This window comes from Fundulus heteroclitus, unplaced genomic scaffold (assembly GCF_011125445.2).
Source record: "Fundulus heteroclitus isolate FHET01 unplaced genomic scaffold, MU-UCD_Fhet_4.1 scaffold_81, whole genome shotgun sequence".
Classification (NCBI taxonomy): Eukaryota; Metazoa; Chordata; class Actinopteri; order Cyprinodontiformes; family Fundulidae; genus Fundulus; species Fundulus heteroclitus.
The window spans coordinates 1,288,933-1,313,871 of NW_023397263.1; the positions used below are offsets into that span (position 1 = coordinate 1,288,933).

General features: G+C 39.3%; 4 long non-coding RNA genes across 5 annotated transcripts; 1 reads left to right on the forward strand and 3 right to left on the reverse strand.

Annotated features, from left to right (window-relative positions):
* Positions 1 to 1,460: 1,460 nt before the first annotated feature.
* LOC110368835 lies at positions 1,461 to 2,165 on the reverse strand. The gene is made up of 2 exons (XR_004930487.1): positions 1,818 to 2,165; positions 1,461 to 1,746 (listed from the first exon to the last, which is right to left on the reverse strand). It is a non-coding gene; the product is annotated as an uncharacterized LOC110368835 (long non-coding RNA).
* A 4,305-nt stretch (positions 2,166 to 6,470) lies between these two features.
* On the forward strand, positions 6,471 to 8,678 carry LOC118562139. 2 transcript variants are annotated; one of them, XR_004930463.1, is made up of 5 exons: positions 6,471 to 6,512; positions 6,594 to 6,735; positions 7,042 to 7,115; positions 7,228 to 7,333; positions 7,514 to 8,678. It is a non-coding gene; the product is annotated as an uncharacterized LOC118562139 (long non-coding RNA). The 2 variants fall into 2 exon arrangements; XR_004930462.1 differs by having other exon boundaries at positions 6,594 to 7,115.
* Positions 8,679 to 11,148: 2,470 nt separating this feature from the next.
* Positions 11,149 to 12,980, reverse strand: LOC118562176. Its single transcript, XR_004930488.1, has 4 exons — positions 12,902 to 12,980; positions 12,714 to 12,798; positions 12,546 to 12,611; positions 11,149 to 11,256 (listed from the first exon to the last, which is right to left on the reverse strand). It is a non-coding gene; the product is annotated as an uncharacterized LOC118562176 (long non-coding RNA).
* A 68-nt stretch (positions 12,981 to 13,048) lies between these two features.
* LOC118562177 lies at positions 13,049 to 14,283 on the reverse strand. The gene is made up of 3 exons (XR_004930489.1): positions 14,149 to 14,283; positions 13,399 to 13,479; positions 13,049 to 13,148 (listed from the first exon to the last, which is right to left on the reverse strand). It is a non-coding gene; the product is annotated as an uncharacterized LOC118562177 (long non-coding RNA).
* Between the last annotated feature and the right edge of the window lie 10,656 nt (positions 14,284 to 24,939).

Consider the following 24,939-nt stretch of genomic DNA (forward strand, 5'->3'; position numbering starts at 1 on the left):
CCTGTGCATTGCTCATGATCTTTTAGAAGGCATTGTTTCCTATGATTTGGCCCTCTACATCAAACATCTTGTAAAAGTTGAGAAACAATTTACATATGTGGACCTGAACAGAAGAATTGATCAGTTCAGGTACCTTGGAAATGATGCACATGATAAGCCACCTGAAGTCAACCCCAGCAGTGAAAAACTTGCAGGACATGCAGCTCAGAACTGATGTTTCCTCAGACTGCTGCCTGTCCTAATTGGAGACAAAATAAAAAGCTCAGCAGAGAATGATGTGTGGCAGCTTGTTCTACAGCTACGACAAATGGAGTTCATTTGTGCACCAGCTATTTCGTGATGACAGAGGACTACTTGTACTATAGAAAGAAACTGTTTCCTGAGCATTCTCTGAGGCCAAAGCACCACTATGTCCTTCATTATCCAGAGCTGACTTGTAAATTTGGGCCACTCATTCGCTAGTGGACACTTAGGTTTGAAGCAAACATACATATTTCAAACAGTGTGCAAGAAAACTGCATAACTTTAAGAACTTGTGCTCCACTCTGGCTGAAAGGCATCAGCTCCTTCAGGCTTACTTAAGTGCTGGCAGCCTGTTCCCACCTACTGTAATTGTTGAAAGGGGAACTGATTTTGATCTGGCTGATTACAATGATGACATCAGAGATGCTCTTGCCAGTCTAGACTGCCAGCCTGGTCTGATTTCACACGAAGCAAATGTGAAAGGGACAACATACAAGAAAAATATGTTTCTTGTGGTGGATCAATGTGAGGAAGGCATTGTCTTTGGAAAAATCAAAGCTATTCTACTTAAAGAAAACTGTTTACTTCTTAACAGAATGCTACAGCTCTGTAACACGTGAGCTGTAGCTCACGTGTTACAGAGCTGTAGCTCTGTAATCTTGAGTGGACTAATTACTGTTTTCCTAACACACTCCAGGTCCTTCACATCATGTGTTCTACCAACCAGCTTTCTTAAGGCCAATTTTGTTCAGGTTGCAATCGAAAGCTTCATTTATTTTTTTCACCAATATGATTGTTACAATTTGTCAAAAAAAAATGTATTAGATTTAGTCCATTTAACGTATTTAATGTATTACTATGCAAGAAGGATCTGTGTCTATCATCACAATGTTGCTCCAAAATCAGACTGATGCAAACTTGCAAAGCATGTTGCTGTGTGAGCAAAAATAAATCTGCACTGCTCTATACTTGATGTTTTTTTCTTGCTTTGGTGCTCATAACCTGTGGATCCGCCTCAGTTATATTGTAGAGTATGCTTAATTTGCACACATGCTTCAATTGTACTCCTTAGCAGGATATGTTGCATCTCCAACAATGGGCCATCTTTAAGTGCACAGCAGTTGTGTATAGTATGGTTCAATGAGTCCATAATATAAAGCCTTAAACTGGTTTACAGTATACATCTAAGAGAACCATAAGAAAGGTCAGAAAACAGATAACCTTTGAAACTTTTATTATCACCAGGTTTTTTTTTTTATCAGACTTTTCCAAAGCCATGTGAGCCCTTGATTTCCATCATGGCTTTAAATTGCTCCTCACACTCCACTCCTCTTGGAAGGAAAAGGGTGATGCTGCAGGTAGGGGAGTATGGCAGGCGTTGCTCTCCTGGTTCCTGGTCAAAAAATTCAACTGATGGGTTTGGCGAAAACCCAAGCGGGGGAATGGTATCCGCCCCTGACACAAACACAAGTATTTGCTCAAAGGAGATGTCTACTTCTCCATCTGTAGAAGGATAGGGAGAGGTCACTCACCATTGATTCAAATGCAAATTAAGGACAGTTGTGTAAAATTACCTTGAATAGCAACCAGCCACCAATCCCACCAGAAAATGGTCTGCTCTTCAGCCTCCCTGCGGTTGCTTCCAGGTGGACTCCATTTTATGGTGAAGAGAGACTGCATGCAGCTTCTCCCAAGTTTCTCACCTACGTTTGTAAACACAGGGAGAAACTGCATACAGTGTCTTTCCACCACCTGCCAGAAACCACCACATGAGTTGAACCCACTTGTATATTGTTTCACCATGCTGGCCAATCTGTAAGTTAAAAAAAAGTGTAAAAACACACTCGTCTTTTCATTTTCTAATTATAACAACCAACCAAACAAAAATCTCCTTCAATACTTTTATTGCATTTGTAGTTGTTGTTACGTGTGGAAAACATAGTGCTCAACAACTGCTGAACGCAGGGATAGCGTCACATAATACTGTTTATTCCCTGGAAATGTGATGAATTTAGGAGGACCCAAGAAATACCCGAAAACAAGTGAGTACAAAAATAATATCAGTCTTTATTTTGACGCTGCGGCTCGGTCCCTGGTTTGGCTCGCACTCTGCGACTGGCCGCTCCTGAAGGCAGAGTCGCAGGTTAGTGACCAGCAGATATTAACAGGCTTGTTAGAGAGAAGTGAGGTCACTAACCTGGACGTGCTGAGGGCAGAACTCTGACTCCTTATGACGAAGGCGTCCGAGAGGGGGTTATCCAGGGCTCTTTGTCCAGGTCCGGTCCAGGTCTTGTCAGGGGAAAATCCGATTAACTCAGGCAGCGGTTACCAAGGGAGAGTCCAACAGGGCGTCCAGGTCCAGGTCCAGGTCTCAATCCAGAAAGCACAGACAGAACAGGGGGCAGGCGAACTCGTGCTACTCACGGACAGGCTGGGGTCAGAAACACGGTGAGGCGGTCCAGTTCTCTGAGGCTGACAGGCAGGACCCAGGCAGGCAGACAAATCCAAAGGGGCAGACAGGTTTTCAAAAACAGAGGCAAAACAGGTCGAGAGACTGACAGGCAGACAGGAATACAAAAGGAAGGCTGGAAGCGCTCACCGTGTGGCTAAAGACGTTCTGGCACTGGAGACTGCGAGGAGCAGAGCTTTTAAGCAGCCAGGGTGGAGAAAGACACAGGTGTGCTGATTGCAATCAGCAGCTCCAGTGCCAGAAACGTTACAGGAAAATGGTATAGTTTCATGCTCACTTTGCATTCTTGGAAATTTAATGTTTAGACCGGCCACTGATGATTGTAATCAAAAAAAGTGGTAGACAGACGTTTAAAAATTGACTTTAAACATTTAATCTCATGAATTTGGGCTTTCACTGCCATCTGCTGTCATATGAGAGTAACTACAACTTGACGACCATAAGTTTTTCATATTTCTTTTGTCATTTTAAACATGAAACTACCAAAGCACAAGCCAAGTAGTAGAACTAAATGTTGAAAAGAAATTAAAAGCTAAATAAAATAAACCAGGTCACTTAATAAAGCTGCATTTTCTGTATGCTTTGTATTTTTATTCACATGATAATATTTTCAGAATTAATAATAACATTTCTGTTTAAGATTTCATTTATCTTCTGCACCAAGGGCATAAATAGGGAGAACAAGCAGAGTGAGTTTTTGTAATATCAGACTTTATTATTGAACTAAGCAGGATTTAGACAGGATCAGAAAGGAAGGTGCATCTTCTTTCTGCCTTTCCCCAACGATCAGGGATCTCCTGGTTGTGTCTGGTGCTGCAGTGTTCTTATTGGGTAAAACACCTTTAAATCTAGTGGCTGAGCACATAAAAGACAACCTCCTGATGATATAATATTCAAAAAACGCCACCAAACGAGCTGTGTGAAGCTGACACCCCACCCACGTCAAAAAATTCAGCAAATAGTCTGAATGGTTAGTGCTCCGTTTGTGCAGGTTTGTGCCGTTGAAATTTTCGTTTGTGCAGTTTTGGTTTCTGAGATATTAAAAATTATTTTTTAGGTCATCTAGAGTTCACCACCCCCCCCCCCCCATATCGCTCCAAAACAAACCAAAGTGGGCTAGTTCGTTAGTGCTCCGTTTGTGCAGGTTTGTGCCGTTGAAATTTTCGTTTGTGCAGTTTTGGTTTCTGAGATATTAAAAATTATTTTTTAGGTCATCTAGAGTTCACCATCCCCCCATATCGCTCCAAAAGAAACCAAAGTGGGCTAGTTCGTTAGTGCTCCGTTTGTGCAGGTTTGTGCCGTTGAAATTTTCGTTTGTGCAACTTTCGTTTTCGAGAAATTAAAAGTTATAATTTTGGCCGATGACGTCATCCGCCCCCATTTTGCTCCAAACAAGAAATTTTTTGCTTTACCGCTATTATGTCGCCACCACCAACTGGTATGTAAAATGGACCACAGTGTCACCCAAGGATTATATTATACAAATGACTAGATTTGATTTTACTTTATTTGGCGCTTTCAGAGTTTAAGATTCAGCTGAATGTGACTGGGTATAATTATCCCCTAATTATACCCAATTAGGGGACAATTAATTTCACCTGCTGTAGGCTGTACTTTCTGTTTTAGTTCTTCGTCTTCCAGCACATTCCTGTCATGTAAGTCTTGTTTTCTGTGTCGTTTTTATGCAATTGATGTTGCTATGTTTTGGTAGAAAAGGTATTATAAATCGTGTATACAGTTAGAGTAAGACAATATTTCTGGTAATTGTCTTTTTGTTTTTTTATGAAGTTGCATGTGCCTCTTGGTTTGCTATTGACACACCCAAATATCTGTAGTGTGAGGCAAAGGGTTTCTATCCTAATTGAGAAGTAATGAACCATGAAAGTAACTGTTTTGAAAATGCAATTTAATTATACAGTCAAATAAGAAACTGTGTTGATTTGAACAATGAACTTTAACAATTTAAACAACAACAAACAGTGCCTTCATAATCTGAAATTTCTCCTGTCTTGAGTAGAAAACTTCTTTCATTTGAGATTTAGGCAGAGCTCAAAACTGTTGAAAGTCAAAATATGGAACATTTGTCATAATATGGAAGCCCATTTCCACCATTAAAGAAAAAATAGGACCAACTTGAGGTCATAATTTCAACTTTTAAAGTCAAAGTTATGACTGTCAAAATCATGAAATTCAAAGTCAGAATTTCTACTGTGAAAGTCATGATTTCGAATCTCATAATTATGACATTTAAAGTCAAAATTATGACTTCCTGTTGGTCTTTTATTTTTTCCTTCATGGTGGAAATGGGCTTCCATAATAACTTGCAAAAAGGAAAAAAATAAATTTCTGGTCAGGAGTATGTAAACATGGCATGAAACTTTTTGCCTTTGGTCTGGTCTTCAAACTTTCTCGCCCTTTTTTCCCCCTCACAGATCTGCTGTGTATAACACTGCATGTGGCAGTATTTTCTTCTTTTCAGACACCGTCTTCACAACATTTGCCAGGTCATCAAAAAGCTCCCACACAAATGGAGCTCTCCGGCAGTATGCAGTGTAATGTCCCAGTCCATCTTTGGTCAAGCTTCCCCTGAAAGCGACGACTGCTCTCAAAGTAAATTTTTTTCCTTGCAGAACCATAGTGGAGGAATATTCACTCAAAGCAAAATCATTTGAATTTGGAAGGTCTGTGTCAATCCATGCTATTTCTCCGATACTGTAGTTGTGAGTAACGGTTCCTGCACAGAGAGCATTTCCTGAAGTGCTGGCTCCTGTTTTTAATTCTGCTGGACATTCTGATTCATTCTGCAGTGGTCTGAGGCAGGGAGAGTGTGGAAGGAAGAGTCCTTTTTCTATGGAAGTGTGAAGCTGTGCCATACCAGAATTCTTCAGGACAGAAATGTCTGGTGAAACAAATGGTACTTCCCTGGTCATTCCTTTGTTTAGGTGGCAGTATTGTGAAGAGCAGTGTTTTGAGAGGTAAACACTTGACACATTTCTCATTGTCTTCCCAATAACAGTGGCAATATTGCACTGTGCATCGATTTGGTGAGTGCCAGACCTTAACTGTGTTTTTGCAAACATTGAACTAAGCAGATCTGCCCTCTGTAAGTATGTCCTTGGGTTCACACCATCTGTAGTTATGGATTTCACCAGCTGCAGGAGAGGGTTGTCACTGTTATTCATGACAACATTTTGAAATGCAGAGCTGTCACAGAAAGTACAGCATAAGCACTGAAAAAAGGCATCGAAGGCGCAGGTGTTTAACACAGAGATTGACAGTTTACCAACTTTAACAGGCTGATGCATGTTTCCATTTTTTAATAGTCCCACTTTCACTCTTTTGGTCCCAGATGATGAATCTGCATGGAGCCATTCAGTGCAGGAACTCAAGTATGAAGTCCTCTTCCTCTTTTTGGGTGGAAGAATTTGTCCTCTCCAGTTTTCAACCACGTTTTCATGTGCTGTGGAAAGGTTTTTGGCGGGATCAGATTCCATTAAATCGCTAGAATCCATTTTTGTTTTTTCTTCAGCATTGTGTGTAATTACTGACGCAGGATTAGCTTCTGCAACGTCTGCTGATGTAACTTGTTCCTCCTCTCTTTTTGCTTTGGCAGAGCAAATCCGCATATTTCCTTCGATGAAGGAAAGGTGCCGAGAAATGAAGCGATCCACTCGAATGGGCAAGTTCTCATGTTTGAACAGGCCATGTTTTATATTTTTGAATTCGGCTTCAACATTGGCTGAGCTTGCTGTGAGATTGGTGCTTTTGAAGAGGGGAACCATTATTCCTGTCCACAGTGGTAAGTAACTTGCAAGTCGTATAATGTGTGGCACAATCTCAGGGAGGAAATGAATGTTATCCCTATCCCCATTGGCTGCAGCATGTGTCCTGCTCTCCTCACAAATGTTTGACACCCAGTCTCGTAGGTCAGTCTGGATGTCATTACATGGATCCACTTGATGAACTTCCTTTGTGTCTTCATCTGGAATGATGATGGAGTCTTCTGCAATCTGGGTTTTCAGGTATTTTTTGCACCTCTCTGATTCAAGAGGGGTTCCAGAACTGTCATCACCTTCTGCCTCACTGAGAGCCACGACAGTGATGGCATGAATTAGCTGCTTTGCATGGTCCAAGCTTTGTGCCTGAAGAAGCTTTGCTATTCCCCTGACAAAGAAGTCTTTGACACGGTGTGACTTGTTTTTCAGGCAGTCCCACTGGCAGACCATCTTTATGCAGTGTGCAACATCAACCCTGATATAACAGGAAGGAAGTTTTGCAGACTGGTTCCCAAGTAGCACATGGAAGCATTCATCAATGTATGATTTCAGGTTAGGACAAGGAGTGAAGGCCTTCACCAGAGCACCAAGAATAGCCAGGGAAAAGTCACTCACAGCTTCTTTTGGTACAGCTGCGCCTGCACGAAGCCATTCTGTCAGCCATGTTGCAATAGCGTTGATGTCATGCCTTTCTGATAGCATTTGTACAACTGGGACTGAACAGTTGTCTCCCTTCAGAACACCTTGGTATAAGAAGATGTGGCCAGATGTACCATTTGGTCTTGCCAGTTTTCTGACAACTGAACCAGTTGCATCAAAGCAAACTACTGAGGGACATTTTTTGGTCAGTGCCTTATAAACATGTATCTGAGTTTGACTCCAATAGTGACAAAAGAATTTATCCAGACCAATATCTCTTATACTGCCACTGTTGCGTGTGCTATACTTTAATAACTGCAAAGATAGAACAGGGTCTTTGTCGCCTAACTCCAAATCTTTTCTCTCCTGCTTGGCTTTTCGTAAGGTTGCCAGGTTTGGAGGGTGACTTGGCTCGGGATCTCCAATATCCATCAACTCTGATGCCTTTGCTGACCTCCATACAGATGGTTCCATCCTGCCCTCACACAACTCTTCTGAAATCTGTGCACGAAGGGTTCCTGACATGAATCTTTTGGACTGGCCAGTGTGCAGGGAGATGTCGGCGCCTTCAATGGAACACTGGAGCACCATTGGGCTGTTGACCGTTGGCTCTCTGTCACATGTCATTTTAACACGACTTTGACACTCTTTACAGAAACCTGTGATGTCAATGTACTTACTAGTGACAGTTGGATAAACTTTTGCTCTTTGGAATACAAATGTACAAGTGCTTTTCAACTTTTTCCAAACCAGATCATTAATTATATGACTCCATGTGCCAGGTTTTAAAATTGTGTAATTCCTTTTACAAGATGATGAAAACTTGTCATTATATTCAACTTTTTGTGGTATAAATTTAATCCATTCTTCAAATGGAACGTCGAGCTGAAAATCTGAACATTGACCAGGAGAAGTGGTGTCTGAGTCAAACTCTGTGTCCACAGGGCTTTCAGGATCACTTCCTTGATTAACTTCCAAGCATGACCAGATGTTGTGTCTGTTCAGCTTTACAAATGTGTACAGACTTTTTGCAGACATTTTTGTCCCCAACTGCTGACTTATCTCTGTACATGACAGCGGCAGCTGGAGTAGCTATATGGCCGTTTTCTAGAATGGCCTCTTTTGAGTTGCAAAGAACTGCGAATAGAGACTCTCTGTCTACCGCTGGCTGTCGAGGCATCTAGTTAAAAAAATAAAAAGGCTTTGATTAGCATTGCTTAAAATAATCAGTGCCTACATGATTTCAAAAAAGCCACAAATTGTATTCTAGCAGTGTTTGCACACTTAAAATAGTCTTGACTTTAAAAAAATCAATTTGGTTTTCCCAGTTTAATTTCTAATATTTAAGCTAATTAAAAAATATATAATTCAATAATGCATTGTTACTTGAAAATGTAAGTACCTGTTAAATTTTAATTTTCCTTTGGAATACATTTTTTAATTGAATTCAGAAGATGTGCCCTTTGTGCATATGCTTAAATGTTAATGATTCAATATAAATGTAAAGGCTGCAAGATGATGCCTCACTATGTTTAAAAAGGTTTGAAATATCGACTTATTACAATTTGTGAATGTAAATAAATGCATATATAAGCTAGCCCTGCATACATCCTCTCTGCTTTTATGGGGATAGATTGCATTGAGTCAATATTTTATGTGAAACCTGAGCATTAATTTACTTACCTTGTTCAAAAATCAAAATCGGGATTGAAAAAATTCCAAAAATGACTTATTCAAAACGATTTGAGACGGCTAGATATTAACGAGAGGTTGAAATTACACTTGCTCTGCCGCCAAAACAAGATCGGGGGGGGGAGATAGGGCTCTCTACAGTGTGGATGGAGCCAATCCCAGTTGCGTGAGAACTATGTCAAAGTTCACAAAACGTGGAGCTTTTCAAAATCCTTGAAGCCCATACACATTTAATGTAAGAAATTGGATGAAATGAAAGTTGTTGCATTGAAAATATATTTACTAAATATTAAGTACATTACTTGGATGAACTTTGAACCAATGACACATTTCTGTTTTACTCTGCAAAAACTTTGCTCAAGCAACTAGCAAATTGGCTGTGGATTTTTTTTTTCTCTATTTTTTGAACAGTTATAGGCTAATGTATATTTTTTTACACGTTTGCTGCATAATCCAAGTACATATTGCTGCAGCGCCTGTTGGATATCCAACTCCGCCCATCCAAGTCGGCCATTTTGATGACGTCACTCCTAACTCAACTCCGCCCATCCAAGTCGGCCATTTTGAATACGTCACCCCTGTGAAGTGTGGCGCGGTGAAAGTAAAAATATGAAGGGCAAACTTTAGAAAGTTTTAATTACAACATAAAAAACTGCAGTCACGTTATTTTCGGTGACAGTAGCCGTTAAAATAATTTCCCAAATATAAAAATGTTGCAATAAACATGCATTATCGTAATTGCTTCATGGCATTATAGACATTAATTTAAAAGTAGTGAAATTAATCTTGCAAACACTGAATTAAACTCAATACATAATATTGTGTTAAAATTGTATGTGGTAACCCTCAATTGGACCCATTTCAGTTTGTGTTGATCAAAGGGCTGGTTATCATTTTTTTTCCTCATCTGGGGTCATGAACTTGTGTGAAAAATCTGGTCACTTTGATGTGTAGTGGGGGGGGGGGGGGGGGGGGGGGGGTAGTGTAGTGGGTCATTTTGACCACACTACACTACACTTACCCACATTAATGTGGGTAAGTAGCTGTTCAGATCCAAAAAAAATCCACCTCTGAGACCCAGACCAAGGTGTGTGTGAAGGATTTGGGTCTGAGGGTCTGTGTAAAACACTCTACATCACCACATCAAAGTCGAGGCAGACTGCCATCATCAATATGACTCCCGGTCATATTGATGATGTGTGAAATGTAAGAATTACATCTGCAGAAGGTACACAGTAATATTGCGAAACGTGTTTGTGTAACGTTTTTGGACGAATCCTTTAAGAGCCAGACACGGAGCTGATGCCAAAGATTTATTGATGCAGAAGATGGGCAGTCCAGGAAAAAACAAAAGGGTACAGAGCTGGCATCCAAGTAGACAGGAGAATCTTGGGCAGACTCAGGAAACAGAAACAGGTCAAAACAGGTGACGGACAGGTAAACAGAAGGATCAAAAATACTGGACCGTTCTTACCACTGACGGAGTGAGTGGAAGCAAAGCAAGACATCCTGGCAACAAACAGAAAACTAAGGCGGGCTTAAATAGGCGAACGGAAAAGGAGAACAGGGCGGAACTAATTAACCAAAACAGGTGAAAGCAATAGAAGGAACCTACAGACTAATAAAGAAAACCCTAAGCAAATAAAAACAAGACTAGATGACAACAAACAGACTAAGCACAAATCAAAACAACACAACACAGAAATAAATCCTAAAACAGAAAAGTTGACTAACTGAAAATAACCTAAACAACAACAGAACATTACAGTTTGTGATGAGGGAAAACACCCACACAAAATAGCTATTAAATAAAGTATTTATTAATTAAAATTGTATTGTATGCAATAATAATATTATTAATTGTTTATTGGTTTAACCTGTTTTTGTGACTGTTTTGCATTCATTTACATAGTACGGGTCAAAATGACCCGCAACATAATCAATATATTTTTTCAACATAGTATAGGGGTTAAATAGGTTTTTACAATAAGTCCAAACAAGTTTATCCAAAAATAAATGTATTTTTCACAAATAAAAGTCAACATAACAACAACAATTAAAGATTAGATAGATAGGCCAGGGGTGGTGCCTGTCCTCTGGCTAAGGGGAAAGGGTAGGGGTGTTAAACGTTGCCGACACAGCTGATAGGGTTGATAGTGGGATTAGGGTTAGGAAATGGGGAATTAGGGTTAGCTAGGGGTCAATAGGGGTCAGGAATAAAGAATAAAAAAAAACTGTGTAATCTTCTTGATATTCAAAAACAAAAAGGAGGCATTCTCTTGAATCATGGATGTCGTCATCATTGGCGATGTTCTGAAAGAACTGTCGATCCTCTGCTGTCATGGACAATATGCTGGGCAGTTCAACATGTCCACGGAAAAGAGACATGTTGACCCGTATCCAGCATACTGCTTCATCGATTCTTGCCATGGTGCTCTGAGAGAAAGACAGAAGTAATTATAAATATATATTTTTAAATAAAACGACAGGAACTTAGCATTATTTGTTTTTGTCTTTTATTAAACATTAAAAAATTGCATTCCACAATTCTGTCCCGTCCTCTGCCACTAGGTGGTCCAAGTGCACTGGCTGCACAGACTTCTCTATCTTCTCCGTTTATACAGCTGCGATCTAATCCTGTTTACATGAAATAAGCCTGCTCGCGAGCAGGTTTAAGTTTGCGCACATGTTTCTATGACAGCAAGTCCAGGATAAGTTTCAAAGAACCAAACGATCCAAGATCATGCCAAATCGCCAGCAATCAAATTCAGCTAACTGAGTTAGCGGCGTACGAAGAACGGGGAACAGTTCCAATTAAAGAGACATTTAACCTGAATACGCCTAAATATTGCTGGTCACCAAAGAGCAAAGGATCAGCTGAGTCCAGCTGATATATTTGGAAAGCTTTGGGCATCAGGAGCTGTCAAGTGAAGTGTCAATAACAACCAACAATCAATAAATGTATAGCACATTTTTGGGGAGATGTTATAAAGGTGGCTACTTTCAATACAATTATAAGCAGTTGTTGCTAGAGCTGTGGAAGCTGGATCTGTGGTTGGGAGTTTCCTGCTGTCCGCGTATTCCTACTCTGCTACAATTACAGCCACTGTTCATAGTCTTATTGCTATCATTATCATTACTATCAATATCATTGCCATTTTTTATCCAGTCTGTGTTACTGTGTAGGCTCCCTCTCTCTTGCCCTCTCTCTCTCTCACCCCCAACCGGCTGAGGCAGAAAGTTGACGAGGTGGTCGTTGGAGATCGTTCAGAGCTGTTTGTCTAAGAGACTGGGAGCGTGTAAATGAATAAGAGTAAGTTATGTCAGTTACCAAGCAGGATTTGCATTTGTGCAATTTAAATATATTTAGCAACCTAAAGAGTTAATATAATAACGTGGCTTGTAGGTTATTTGTGGTCTCTTGCTGCCACCTGCTAGACAAATTAGAAATAGCTATTTGTAGCGATTGGAAATATTAGTTCTCATTTGTTTTGTTTTATGTATTTCTTGTAGAACACTCTCAGCTCTATTAAAGAAAGTTTGGACCTGAAGCTATCCTCTCATCCTTTACTGGATGCTCGTGGTGGCTGTACCATTTAAAGAACTAACACAAAATAAAGAGAGCACAACATATGTAGAACCTGCAAGGTCATTACTGTAATTGGTTTTAATAATAAAACAACAATCAACAATTTGAAGCTACACTGGAGCAAGTAAAGACTTACACAGAGGAACCAGTGTCCTGGTTTCCACACAGGAAAAATCAGGAGATCTTTTGATGCTGCATCAGCCTGTAGGTGACCATAAAGCCAATAAGTCTCCCATTTCCCAACTTAAGAAAATAGAAGACATTGCAGGGGGGAAAAGGAGTAGAAAAAAGTAAATAAGCTTACCTGTAAATTAAGAAAAGTGTCCTGGAAAACTTGGTGCATGCCAAGTGGCAACGACATAGGCATCCGGTGCATACACATCCTTCTTCTGCCAACACATAAGTAAGGGACAGAAAAAGCTGTAATGTGAGGAATCACATGTTTGATAGACTTCATGATCAACTTAAAGGTTAACAAATAACTATGCACACCTTCCACCAGGCCATGTCACAAATGAGCTCCATGCAGCTGTTGGCAATCTATAAAGAGAAATGCAGAGCTTAATTTAAAATGTGAATTAGAAAACCCACACACGTATAACTGCTATATTCTACTTACTGTCGCTTCCGAGTTGTGCTGCAAACCAAGTGACTGGAAGTCTTGCCGTTTTAAGTTGGTAGTGCCAATTGTCCCAATATTCTTGGTTTCTGATCTTCTGGCATCGAGCACATAGTCAACCTTGAACAAGAGAAATTATACATACATATATATACACATACACACATAGACACATATACACACATACATATACACACAACAAACAAACTAACAGCATTAAAGGTCATATTATTGTATCTACAGCATATACAGTAAAACCAAAAAGCATGTTATGAGCATACATTTACATATTTTCATTAAACTGAACTTAGGATCATATGTTTCAGAGGCAAACAATTACAGGGAAGGGGGAATCATTTTTAAAACGCACCTGTGACTCTGATGCCTGATCTGGCAAGCAGATGTCTTAAATGGGGTAGGCCCCAACAGTCTGGTCTGCACACTGACAGATCTGGCACAAAAAAACAAACAAACAAACAAATAAAAAAATAAAAAAAAGTTTGTAAGGCTGTCATTTAGTAGATAGTCCATAGTGGAATATATCTCAAAAGGCTTAAACATGCCCTTAACATTTGAAGATTCATGAAGCTGGCCTGCTGACAAACCTTGACCAAAACATTTGCCTTTTTCTGTGCATGTGCAGTTTTAAAAAATATGAATGAATATTATCTATGACCACAAGCTGTACTGTTCGCCAACAAATTAAAACGCTAGCAACTCTGCTAACTATACTGATATGTGTAATTAACGTTAGCAGGCTAATAACGTTATATTTCTCAAGCCGAAATAATTTGAACTCTAACTGTTGGGCTCTTACTAATCTTGCATACTTTTTTTACACAAAAATTATAACGTTCTGTAATGTTCATGCCGTGACATTATGGATATTGCATAAACTCAATTTCACAAGAAACATCTATAACTAAAAGTAAACAGGGCCTAGCGCTAGCTAACATTAAATTGATGGTAGACTACAAAAGTACTACCTTATCATGCAAAAAACTAATGAAAATAATAAACTAGATCGTCACATCAAATATCATAATATATTTCATCCAGAAGGGTCAACAAAGTAATATCGTTAGGCCTATGAACATAAAATTATGTATTTTTAACTTACCGACATCGTTCGTTTTCCGATTTGCTATGGGCAGTAAAGTTTTGTTTGCACTAAGAAAGCTCATAGCCGCATGACGTCATCAAAATGGCCGACTTGGATGGGCGGAGTTGGATATCCAAAAGGCGCTGCAGCGAAAGGCTTCTCGCATAATCAGCAGACAGTACGTCAACAATGTAAATATAATTGTTAATATCTCAAAAACAAAAGCTGCACAAACAACAGGTTTAACTGCACAAACCTGCACAAACGGAGCACTAACGAACTAGCCCACTTTGGTTTGTTTTGGAGCATATGGGGGGATGGTGAACTCTAGATGACCTAAAAAATAATTTTTAATATCTCAGAAACCAAAACTGCACAAACGAAAATTTCAACGGCACAAACCTGCACAAACGGAGCACTAACGAACTAGCCCACTTTGGTTTGTTTTGGAGCATATGGGGGGATGGTGAACTCTAGATGACCTAAAAAATAATTTTTAATATCTCAGAAACCAAAACTGCACAAACGAAAATTTCAACGGCACAAACCTGCACAAACGGAGCACTAACGAACTAGCCCACTTTGGTTTGTTTTGGAGCGCTATGGGGGGATGGTGAACTCTAGATGACCTAAAAAATAATTTTTAATATCTCAGAAACCAAAACTGCACAAACGAAAATTTCAACGGCACAAACCTGCACAAACGGAGCACTAACGAACTAGCCCACTTTGGTTTCTTTTGGAGCGATATGGGGGGATGGTGAACTCTAGATGACCTAAAAAATAATTTTTAATATCTCAGAAACCAAAACTGCACAAACGAAAATTTCAACGGCACAAACCTGCACAAACGGAGCACTAACCATTCAGACTATTTGCTGAATTTTTTGACGTGGGTGGGGTGTCAGCTTCACACAGCTCACCAAACGTTATTAACGCCACCGCACGTATTTTACGCGAGCGCACGTTTTTTACATCACCGCGCGTTTCCAGCCAGAACGCGCGCTCGCGTAAAAAACGCGCGCTCGCGTAAAAAACGCGCGCTTGCATAAAATACGGGTTGGTACCACACGTTATTGTACGGGCGAGTATTGGCCTTTACGGCTTGCCATATATTTCTTTTACCCTCGGCGCTTTCCGTAGTTTCAAGAGCAGCTAGAGACTGTAGCAAAACCACTGAGCTTTTGCTCAGTGAGTAAAACAGACCCGGGCTCACTGTTGCACAGACTGTTCATTTCATGCGACTTTGGACTTGTTTTATTCTAAAGGCGCTTGTAAATTTCATGAGTCATTGGTTGCGGTTTTTTTGGGTACATTTCTGAAAGTGAAATCGCTTATTTGGGCTCTAAAATAAGTGACGAAACAGCGGTTATTAAGAGACCTGCCTGCACTAGACACTTTGTATCCAGCTGAAATATCCCTCCGCCATAGGAGCCGACGGTAGTAAAGGCAGACAGAGCAACTCTGCACGTATTTTCTGCAGTTTACGGTACAATAACCTGTGATAACTGCTGAAAGTAGATTACTTGGTGCAGATCACCATTTTGAGCAGACATTGGTTCTGAAGATGAGTTTTTAACGTTGCCAAACGAAGGACCTGGAGTTACTAAACAGTTGCTAAACTGTCTCATTCAGGGTACTAAGCTCCTGCCCAGTTGCAAGCAAAGTGTAAGACTGGAATGACCTGGAAATTTAAAACCTTTTTCCAGGCTTAAACTGTATGAATATGGATAGAAACAGCAAGCAAAAATATTGTTGTTGGTGTGAAAGCTCAGAATTAGATGTGTGTGAGAGAGAGAGAGTGAAAAAACGAACAATAAAACTTATGACTTTATTGAAATGCAAAATGTTTATCAATTTATATGTATATGCCTAATACCATGTCTATCTTTGTTTAAGAGGCAAAAAAATATATCGGCATGGTATTTATTCACAAATTTATGTACACATTGTGTAAACATCAGGGCGTCATGGTTAGTCATTTAGCCATCATAGTCCAGAGTTTAACATTTGGCACTAGGATGTTTCCATTCCAATTCTCAAAAGTGCTTGAAAAATAACAAAATACAAATATTTTTTGTACAAGCATGTATTTTATTAGTGTCATTTATTGCAAAATTGCATATTAAAATGCCCAAACAGGCTATTACACTTTCAGAAATAAAAGGATAAAACATGCAATTAATTTGCAATTAATCTCGAGTTAACTATCGACATTATGTGATAAATCGATTCAAATTAAAATTTTTAATTGTTTGACAGCCCTAATATAAATACATGTCTTGTGTCCTTCACGTTTGTTAATTAAATTTTTTGCTGTCTGTTTTTAAAGAGTATTAATAAGTTTTCTGCTCAAAGCGGTTAAAGTAAACTAATACCCACTCCCAAAGTATTTTGTCATATTTCGGCCCGAAAAATCAACAGAAAAGGTCAAGAGTAGATGACGGGACAAACAGTCATGGTAATGTTACAGGACGAACTTTGGTGGATGATGAAGATTTGCAGGCAGCGTCACAAGACAAGAAGCAGCAGCAGCCGATTTCGCCACCCTCCCGCCCAGGACAGGTTGCATGCTGTCTCGAGCCAGACAGCATGCAGGCCACATAATCTTGTTGTTATGTTCATTTATAAAACACTTAAAATGATCCCCCCCTCTGGTTTTTTTGCAAATCGCACACTGCCTTTAATCCTTGCAAATATGTGCGGGAGGCGACGGTTGAGAAGGGGAGGAGAAAGAGGGGAGGGTGGTGCTCTTTCAGAACAGCTTACATTGTTAGATTGGCAAACGCTTAATTTTTATGTAACCCCAAATGATTTGTGAATAACAATCTAAACCACAGCCAATTTTTTTCAGGTTTTTAAACAGGAAGTTTAACCAAATTCAAATTCCCACACAAACCTTTTTTTACTACTAAAAGTAATTAATTTTAAATTAATATTGATTAATGTGGTTTTATTTTATACAGGCTTCTTCTCTCAACATCCCTGAAACTTCACCTATGTCTCACAGTTTCCAATATTAAGAAATAACAATAGTCAAAACTGATTTTCTCTTTAAAAATTCAAAGAAATGTCATGTGTGCTGAAATTCAATGTGGGGATAATTCTCCATTGCACATGTGCGTGCATGCGTATTAGAACAACGTATGCCAATCTGACAACGGATGCTACTCTGACAGAACACTGGGTTTAGGCTTGAGTAGTGAATCATGGCTTCTTATACATCTTGGTTTTTGTTTACAGATTCAATATTGTACCCACAACTAAACATTCATCAATTTAAGGTTGGATTACAAACTTAATAGTACATATGATAAGAGTATATACAATTTATTTTTGTAATCAAAAAGTGCATCATCGCTATTGTATTGTTGTTATACAAGATATGTTTACATTGTCAATATATTAACGTTTCATTTCCCATCTATTATAGAATGGCATTGAAGAATCTTCTACAAACCGTTAGGACTGGTCCATACGCCAACAACCTCCTCTTCAATTCCATGTCCTTCTGGAGGAGGAGCAGTCCCATGTCCTACGTTGGAATTTTAAAAATGATACAGCTCTTCCAGCTGTCCAAAAAAAAAAAAATGCTATATTCACAGATGGAGACTTTGTGTCTAAAATTACCCTCTTTGAGGACATTTCCTCAAAGGTTTCGATGGGGAAAAACTACGTTATGCGGGGGTACAGTCTCAGGGGGGAGACGCCCCCATACCGTATTTTTGTCAACAAAGAGACACAATTTTTCAGAAGCTCCCCCATTACATGCAGAGATGGGTTGATGGAGGAGGCAAGAGCCCCCCTTCATCCACCATCTTTGGAGATAAGCCCCAATGATCGTTGTGGACACAAGGGCCTGGTGACAGTAAAAGGGAAGATCATACAAGTATGGTATTTGTTCCACTAGTTATACACACGCATGAATCCTGTTTTTTAGCAAATGTAGAATGTGTGCTTATCATATTTGAATAAGAATTTGCAAACAAGGTAGCTGAATGTTTTCCTAAATTTTTATGACATTTTACCCTTCATCTGAAGAGATGTGTCAGTTCTTCAAAATTCATAGAACTTAAAGAGCTTTTCTAGGTAATGCTGTGTTCAGACCAAACATGCTGCTCCTCTCTTGATTTTATCTGCAGCTTAGGCCGGAGAGGAAAAGAACAGGGTAGCATCTCCCAATGAGAGACACTTTGTCTCATGTTCCGTCAGAGCGTTGTGGCTCTAGACTTTTATGTGTCCAAGTATCCGGTTGTTAAGTCGTGACATAACCACACTCCAATAATACTGTTTCCGGGTCCAAACGCTGGGTCCGCTCCAACTGCTCTGACGATTTTGCCCGACTATGCCGCAGTGCTGTGTCCCGTGTTGTTTAAATAGATCGGAGTTTAAAAAAACGAGTGACATTCAACTGTCTTTTTACCACTTTCCATGTGACGAGAAAGAGAAGAGGAAATGGCTGCAGTTAAGGTAAGTTACAAATTTTAAACAAATGAAGAAACTTTGTTCTGTGCCGCCTAGTTAAGATGAAACTAGCTAGCTACGGCTAGTTAGCTAACGTTAGCTTTGGCAACAGTCTGCAGACAAGCCGAAGCATGAAGATGTGCAAGAAACAACATTAGACCAGTTTGATATTATGATAATCTGCTAACGTATCTGGCCAGGTATGATTACATATTTGATTCTGATCTTACATTGCTCAGTGTACATACACAGAACAAGCCTGGTGAAATCCAATCTTAAAGAAGCTGTGTGTGTCTTAGTATGCTTGGTTTCAGGTTATGGAACACACAAACCCCCTTTTAGTAAATTAGTGTTATATTATGTAATACAGTATTATTAGGTATTATCAAAATTTCACCTGTAGTAGGTCAGTCTGGTCACTAGGAAGGTACTACAACCTTTGAATAATAATAAAAAAAAAATCCCTTTGGTGAATTAATGTAATTTTATTCTAAAAGTAATATTTATTAATAATTATATATTATTTTTTTTACAGACGTGAAAACTTCACTCCAAATTGCAGCTCTAGGGTGTGCAGTTGGCATTTCCCCAATGGAAAGGCTGCTGGACCATCTGTACGGTGGGAGTGCCTCAGACAAGGCAATACCAGCTGACTGTGGACTTCTCCAACATTTACATCCCGGTGATATGGTCATGGCAGACAAGGGCTTCACAATTCGTGACATTTTGCCAGAAGGAGTTTCCCTGAACATCCCATCTTTCCTCGTCAATGGACAGTTTACGCAGGAGGAAGTGAACAATAACCGATTAATTTTGAAAGCTAGCGTGCAATTCAGCGACTGAAAGCGTTTCACATTTTGGACCACATTCCATACCAGTTTAAACTAAATGTAAACAAGATAGTTAAAGTGTGTGTGTGTCTTACAAATATACAAACACCCATTATCCGTGAAATTGGATGAGTTAACTGTATTTAACTGTCTGTATATGCATGAATTTCTGTATATTTGCTTGCATATTTGATTACACACTACATGTACTTACAATAGAGTTAAAAAAGACTGTTTGATATATAATAATAAATAAAATACCTGGCTTGTGTGAAATGTCAAAGTTTCATTTATTTTCTTAAAACTGTGAGAGTTGTAAGGATAGGAAAATATTTATAAAATATAGGCTACACAGCATTTTATCTATCTCATTTTATCTTATCTTAAAGTAAAGCACTACAAACATTCAACATTTATCTTAAATTACTTTAAAGCAGTTCAAATTCTTTCAGTTATGCACAAAAATAGGCTACAGCAGATTAAATGTAAGAAGCCACAACAAAAGTATTTACAGAAAACAAGGGGAGACACTGGTGAATACATTTAACTAATACCACGTTTCCCAGTTGATTACTTCCATAAAAGCTTTAGTGGGTAGATTTGTTTTCTTAAAACTGGGAGAGAATGTAAGGTAGGAAACAATCTTTATAAAATATTACAAGAGTGTCAATGTTCACAGCCCATGTAGGATCTTTTAGCACTGGCAGAATGACAAGGTCAAGAGGTGTCCACACAAGCAGTTGACAGCTGTTAGCTCCGGTCAGGTGCAGGTTTCCCTGGATCTGATGCCAGTAGTTGTGATTTTTTTTGAGTGTCAGGGAACCAACCACTTCATCGAACTCCATGAAAAAGTCCCTACTCTCCGTTGCCTGCAGGATAGTCTTGGTTCTGGCTGACCACGGACACTTGACTTCAATCACGCAGTTTCCAAACACCGTCCCATCAGGAGATCCACCAAGCAGGCCGCTATCAGATAGGAACAGTCCTCTCTCTTGTATGACAACACCAGTGCGCTCAGTGTATTCCTGTTTTGCCCTCAGGATGCCTGAGCCCATTCTTTGTCCTCCTGGGTGACAGGTCTTTTGATGCTAGCTGAAATAATGGTATACAAATGGTTATTATGATAAAATGAGTAATGTATTTATCTCAATTTAATAGCCTTTTATTATAATTATCATTTATTTATAGCACACAATCTAAACTTTTTAAAAAAATAAGAAAAAAAAATCTCAGTGTACATCTCAGCCTTACTGTCTTGCAAATATATTTCAATATGGTGATATGATCATGATTTTTCACCTGCAATACAACACACCGCGAGTGTATGTTAACTCAAATACGATTAATCTCATTAGCAATAGCTTTAAACCACATTACGTAGTTAAGAAAATAATTTAAACCACGCAACATCAACAAACTTATTACAAACCTTGTGTTGTGGATGGTGTCATCTCAGACACTCTCTTGGTTGCAATTTCGTCCCCCTTCGGAGCGTTGGCCTTCTTCCACACACATTCCACGTCGGTGCGGGACACATTTTTCTCAACCCAAATCAACAAAGCTGCCATATGATGGCACTTGTCCCTGCCGATTGGGCACTCGCATGTGCTGTACTTGACTGCCTGGCTCTCAACTTGCACCTGTATTGAAAACAAGTTTACTCCCTCACCCTAACACTTCTAAAACACATTGCTGTCACCATAACAATACTTCTGTAGCTAGCCCTGGGCTATCAGATCATACTACTAATTCCCTAGTTCCCTAAACCCTCTAAAACCTGACTGTCACATATTTACTTTTTAATCCTCGTTTAGTTACATCCACAGTTATAGCAGTCCTGTATATTTTTTTTCTTTCGAAATACCTCACCCAGAACACGGAATATCACCTATCAGCTAGCTAGCTTACAGCTAACTCACCTCAACCTCGTAAACCTTCTTTTTCATTGATGCCTGGACTCTACCCTTAATTATGCCACCTGAATGATGCGCTACACTAACCACTCTGTTGGAGTTGAAGGAGTTTAAACCCTTTTTGACCGCCAACGGTACCTCACTAAAGGAGGACGTGATCGTAAATAAATTTACAGGTTCCGCCATTGTTATTGATCTGGGCGTGCTGAGCGCTTGGACCCGGAAGAGGCTAAACGTCACGCGTGACGTCAGATTAAAAAGTAATAAAATTACTTTTTAATCCTTGTTTAGTTACATCCACAGTTGTAGCAGTCCTGTATATTTTTTTTCTTTCGAAATACCTCACCCAGAACACGGAATATCACCTATCAGCTAGCTAGCTTACAGCTAACTCACCTCAACCTCGTAAACCTTCTTTTTCATTGATGCCTGGACTCTACCCTTAATTATGCCACCTGAATGATACGCTACACTAACCACTCTGTTGGAGTTGAAGGAGTTTAAAACCCTTTTTGACCGCCAACGGTACCTCACTAAAGGAGGACGTGATCGTAAATAAATTTACAGGTTCCGCCATTGTTATTGATCTGGGCGTGCTGAGCGCTTGGACCCGGAAGAGGCTAAACGTCACGCGTGACGTCAGATTAAAAAGTAATAAAATTACTTTTTAATCCTTGTTTAGTTACATCCACAGTTGTAGCAGTCCTGTATATTTTTTTTTCTTTCGAAATACCTCACCCAGAACACGGAATATCACCTATCAGCTAGCTAGCTTACAGCTAACTCACCTCAACCTCGTAAACCTTCTTTTTCATTGATGCCTGGACTCTACCCTTAATTATGCCACCTGAATGATACGCTACACTAACCACTCTGTTGGAGTTGAAGGAGTTTAAACCCTTTTTGACCGCCAACGGTACCTCACTAAAGGAGGACGTGATCGTAAATAAATTTACAGGTTCCGCCATTGTTATTGATCTGGGCGTGCTGAGCGCTTGGACCCGGAAGAGGCTAAACGTCACGCGTGACGTCAGATTAAAAAGTAATAAAATTACTTTTTAATCCTTGTTTAGTTACATCCACAGTTGTAGCAGTCCTGTATATTTTTTTTTCTTTCGAAATACCTCACCCAGAACACGAAATATCACCTATCAGCTAGCTAGCTTACAGCTAACTCACCTCAACCTCGTAAACCTTCTTTTTCATTGATGCCTGGACTCTACCCTTAATTATGCCACCTGAATGATACGCTACACTAACCACTCTGTTGGAGTTGAAGGAGTTTAAACCCTTTTTGACCGCCAACGGTACCTCACTAAAGGAGGACGTGATCGTAAATAAATTTACAGGTTCCGCCATTGTTATTGATCTGGGCGTGCTGAGCGCTTGGACCCGGAAGAGGCTAAACGTCACGCATGACGTCAGACTTAACATCCCCATAGGCGTCAGACGCCTTTTTGACGCTGAAAAGGTGTTTGGTCTGAACGCAGCATAAGGCGGGACGCTGTGATGAAAGCGTGAGCTGCTGATCACACAGCTGACCCAACACAAACATCGCAACGCAGGAGAGCACATACAAAGCTGCTGCTTTTACATTTGATTGGCCAAAATACACAATTTGTGGTTCCTCATTGCAGCTAGGCAAGGCAAGGCAAATTTATTTATATAGCACAATTCAGTACAAAGACAATGCAAAGTGCTTTACATGATTAAAATATAGCAAAATAAAACAGAATAAAAGCAAGTAGGAATAAAATATAGATAGAAAATAGAACAAAAAAGTGGTGATTCAGTTAACTAGGACAGTTGAAGGCAATTTTAAACAAATGTGTTGCTACTTATGTTTTTATTTTATATTTTAGTTGGCTAAAACCAATGTTTTGTTTGTAGGGGTAGGCACTAGGTGTTGTTTCGCTTTAACCCAATTGGATTCCATGGGAGCATTCCCAGTTTAATAATGCACAAAACGAAGACCGCTACACATTATCAATCTGGCTGGCAAGGTTAAGCTTTTCCTACCTCAATGAAAAACTGATTTGCTGACATTTTGTTTAGTCACAATAGCACTACACTTGTTTTCCTGCATTTAAAATATTTAGGCTTATTTAGATCAATAAATTATTTGGCTTGTTGTTATTTAGCTTTCAACATTGAGGAATGTCCGAAGTGGATGGGCACACAGTAGATCCGATCATTATGTGTGTTTGTTTGCACTTGGCTTATTCAGAATAGAACCACTCTGGCATGCACAACTATCAAATTCCCTTCAACTCAAAAGAAAAAGAACTTGCTGTTGTTGCTGAACAAAAAAAATCAAAAAAATCTAAGTATTATGAGTTTTTGTCGTTCAGCCATCCAGGGTGGACTTGCACCAGCTTCTAAATACAGTTGAAACATTACTAAATTAAGCTCAATGTTATGAATAGAACATTTGTATTGCAGCAGTTTTGCTTCCACCACTCAATAAGATGGACATGCGGTACATTAACGTTGGGTGCACATACACAGGCGGGTCAGTTTGCCACATTCACAATAACTTAATGCTGACAAGCGTTTACATCCACATTGATTTGATTATTAGTCGGCATACACCACCCCTCTCATTTGGAATATAATTTCCTTCTCATTGAGCTTAATGCAATCATAATACTCCGACTGGCTTGTTTCGATAAAGAATTTCATAAGGATTGGCCGTTTATTCTAATTACTTTTGTTCATGTAAATGTAGCTCCTCAAACTGTCAAGTTTTGGTTTACAATCATTAATATTATTAAATTTGATATTGTAAAGTGCCTTGAGACAATGTATTTGGAATTGCTGCTATATAAATAAAATTGAATTTAAAGATTTAAACATTCTTAAAATTTAAAGGACTTCGGTGCTAGCAGTGCTCTGTTTGGGAAAGTTCCGTAGGGGTTAGCTGATCATTTCAATCTTTAATGACCGTCGTCACCTATGGGAACATTAGAACTGTCTGAGATGCTGGAGGTTCTGCTCTTTTGTGACCTGCGTGTAATAACAGATTGTTACACATGTTGTTGGAACATGTTGCTCTTGTGTTTTGTACAGGGCCAAACATCCGTTTTGGTTACTCTGTGGAGAGAAGCAGCAGTTGAAAAGTTCGAGATGGGAGGCTTTTACACGCTGACACACCTAAGAAGGGCAGGAAATAATGAAGGAATGTCCCTACAGTCCACGGGGTTCAGCAGGAAACCAAATTTGGCAGGAAACTAATAATACAATAAATAGTTTACAGTTAAACAAATATTACAACTCTTAGATCAAGGGTGTCCAACCTTTTTGCCACTGAAGCAAACTGTTTTAAATAAAGGTACTTGGGGACACCAGAAAATTTTGTTTTTATTTGTTTTTCTAGAAAGTATAACATCTTTTTTTTATTGCTTTAATCTGTACCCGTTCAACAATAAGTTAGACACAACACATTTAAGTAAAACAAGAATTTGTTAGAATTTTTACGGAAATTGATTGTAACCTAATTGTAGATGCAAAACAAATAAATAGGTTTCACAGGTTTGCCCGAATAAAATAAAACAGGTTTACATTTATTTCAAGTGCACTTTGCGTGCATTTTTAGGTGTATT